The following is a 2881-nucleotide window of genomic DNA, read 5'->3' as shown; positions in this document are numbered from 1 at the left end:
TCTTTTTTCCGTATGTATTACAACCTGGCGGTTCGCTCTCCCATAAAGTAGACCCGAGCTCTATTCTCAAGAGGGGATAATTATTTATTTTTAAAATCGAGTATCTTGGTCTTTCTTCTGGTATGCAGTGTGCCACTCAGCCCTGGTTGGCAGCAGGGTCAGAAGCCCGCCTCCGAAATGATCTTGATTATATCGATTGGGTGTGCGTGTTGGGGGGGGGGGGGTTGACAACTACATATTATTGTGAAAAGAAAATGACATTTCGTGAACTCAACAAATCGGGCTCGTTTTGAGAGTACAGTCGAAGCTGCTGTATCAGTTACATGTGCATGACAATGACCGCACAGACGACAACTTCCCATTTCCCCATTTGTTTAAACAAATAAAATACTCAAGACTTCCACCTGAGTAATTTAGGCAACACATTTCTCCTGGACAATTTTAACTCTATCACTTTATTAAGGCCCTACAAATGCTAAGAAAATGTAAAATAAAAATACATTTCAAAATGCCCGCTTATTTTGTGTCATTAGCCTTTTCATTTTGTTTGTTTGCTTTTTTGTTGCTGTTGTTGTTGTTCGTTTGTTTATTTGTTTTCATCAGTAAGTATGATAACAGGACTGCGAGTGTTCTTGAACTCACAGTCAGCATAACAACAGAACACAGGGTGATCTTGTGGCTTACATAGCAGTTTGTGATCAGTTCGTTAACTTTCCGAATTCTAGTGACGGCTCACGCACACACAAGATACGGGTTGGCACCACGTAGAGCTCACTCACTCCATCCCTCCCTCACTCACACACCCCTCACTCACCCTCACAAGTCGAACTCGTGCCCAGCCCAGCGCGCGTGTGGGGGGCAGGAGGGAGGGCGAGCAGGCGTGCGCGTGGGGCGAGGGGGTGAGGGGCGAGGGCTGGGGTATTTCAAGGAGCACCACACACAGCATCAGAATCTCCACTGCCGCCTGCCTTGTGCTGTTACGGTGTGATCGATGGGGCTATCACTCTCCCTGCACTGCCGGATTATGACAGATGTTGTGGTGGTGCGCGTAGCGTACTACGACTAGCGAGTTGCGACCAACAGAGACAGTCTTCAGCAGTTCGAGACAGAAATAGGAATACTTTCGGTTTTGTAATATAATAAATGTCTTTCTAGATAGAGCCGTGCTATCGTTCTAGTTCGATACACAGCGCCTAGCGTTGGTAGAAACGTTAGCTTCTGAGGTGGTTGATTTGCAAAGCGAAGAACATGGTGAGCTTTTCTCGTTGTAACTGTTGTCACTGTTGTTGATGTTGTTGATGTTGTAATTAGTAATGATGTCTTCTTTATTCTTCAAAAATCAGTTTAAACTTAACATGATGCAATAAAACACAGTGGCTTAAATTTTGAGTCTTTTTGAAAATAAATGACACCTCAAAAAGAGAGAATAATAAAACAAAAACATAATCTTTGTACTTTTCAAAACTATTTAATCCAGAACCGTTATTGTATTTACCGGCGCGCGGACACCCGGGCTAGTGTGATGGTGGACTACAGGCAAACTAGCCTGACCTCAGTGCAAATCCGAGATATGGTATTCTCAGACTTAGGCTGCTTTGCTGTATTAGTTGGTGTTTTTTCTTTTAACAAATGTGAGGCAGCGTGGTGGAATCAGGCTCTCGTCATTTTTGGGCATGTAGAGTTATTGGTATCATCTTAAAGCTGGTTCACTTGTTTTTGTTTGGCTGCAAAAAATATTCATTTATCTTGAATACAAGTCGAGATATTTTGCAAAAGAAGGAGGTGGGTCTCACCTGTTTTCTGAGGTAAAATTAGTGAGAACATGGTCGCCAAAGATTAGTTATTTCCTTAGCTTAAGAGTCCGTGGTAACTGAAGATTTACTTTTTTATGCCTTTAATCAACGCTTTTCAGAAAAATCCACACAGAAATGAGTTCTTTAATGGGCATGAAAGGTGTTGAGGCCAAAAACAAAAATTTGATAAAAATTTACAAACCCGTGGAAAAAAACAAGTTTCTTCACTTTGATTATTTTGACGAGAGCCTGCTTCCACCATGCTGCCTCACAAATATATCCGCAAAAATAGCTCAGTCCCGAGACAGATTGCCGATAAAATTTGGGAGCCCCAGTTAAAAAAATAACGCAAACATTTTTACTGGGGAATGAACTCATATCTTACCGTTTTCCTGCAGCTCTTTCAAATTGGTTCTTCAGAAAAAGTGCACCGTTTGCCAATAAAAAGCTATTTTACTGAAATAGCATTTTAAAACAACTTCAGCCGGATTCAGATACACACACAGTTGGAAGTAAAATATCTATGCAACTCAGCACTTAAACATGAATACTTATTTATTTTTGATAAAGCCCGAAGCAGAAATAGTAACTAATATACCTTTTGATATTGAGACTATAACGAATGAGGAATATATAAATAAATACCTAGTCTGTTTGTTCACTATCGGTGTCGGAGCTAAAATGCGTATGGGTCTAACGCCCCTGTCAACATTATTACTTTCGTTGTCTAAGAGGTTATCTAAGAAGCCGGACCTCCGAATTCAACGTCTATCCACAATAAGACTAGGCCAATTCAATGTGCTAAAAGCCTCCAGGAACCCCCAGGCTGGGATTCGAACCGGCACCGACCGCTCTGTAGTCCAGCATGATACCAACTGAGCTCAAGGAGCGCCCAGTGCCTTTGGTCTCAACTAAGAAATGAAATGACGTCTGACAAGAGCAGTGGTTGTAAAACAGCAGGAAAGCATTTATTGGCTGGATAAAGAAGACAAGGAAAATAACTTTCGTTTATAAGAGGACTGATGATATTCTGAATCGTATCAAACGGGTGTGGGCCAATAACTGCCATGCAACGGTTCTTCTTTGTA

At 41.6% G+C, this 2881-nt stretch overlaps 1 protein-coding gene across 1 annotated transcript in view; it reads left to right on the top strand.

Annotated features, from left to right (window-relative positions):
- The first annotated feature begins 934 nt into the window (after positions 1 to 934).
- LOC118479167 (probable serine/threonine-protein kinase DDB_G0282963) overlaps positions 935 to 2881 on the top strand; it is a 75528-nt gene continuing 73581 nt past the window's right edge. Inside the window, exon 1 of the mRNA XM_035973808.1 lies at positions 935 to 1251. The gene's annotated coding sequence lies outside the window, so the exon portion shown is untranslated. The remainder of the gene's footprint in view (positions 1252 to 2881) is intronic.

Source organism: Aplysia californica, unplaced genomic scaffold (genome assembly GCF_000002075.1).
Source record: "Aplysia californica isolate F4 #8 unplaced genomic scaffold, AplCal3.0 scaffold00032, whole genome shotgun sequence".
Lineage (NCBI taxonomy): Eukaryota > Metazoa > Mollusca > Gastropoda > Aplysiida > Aplysiidae > Aplysia > Aplysia californica.
The sequence above is the reverse complement of the archived record's forward strand: the minus strand, read 5'-3'. Positions and strand labels throughout refer to the sequence as shown.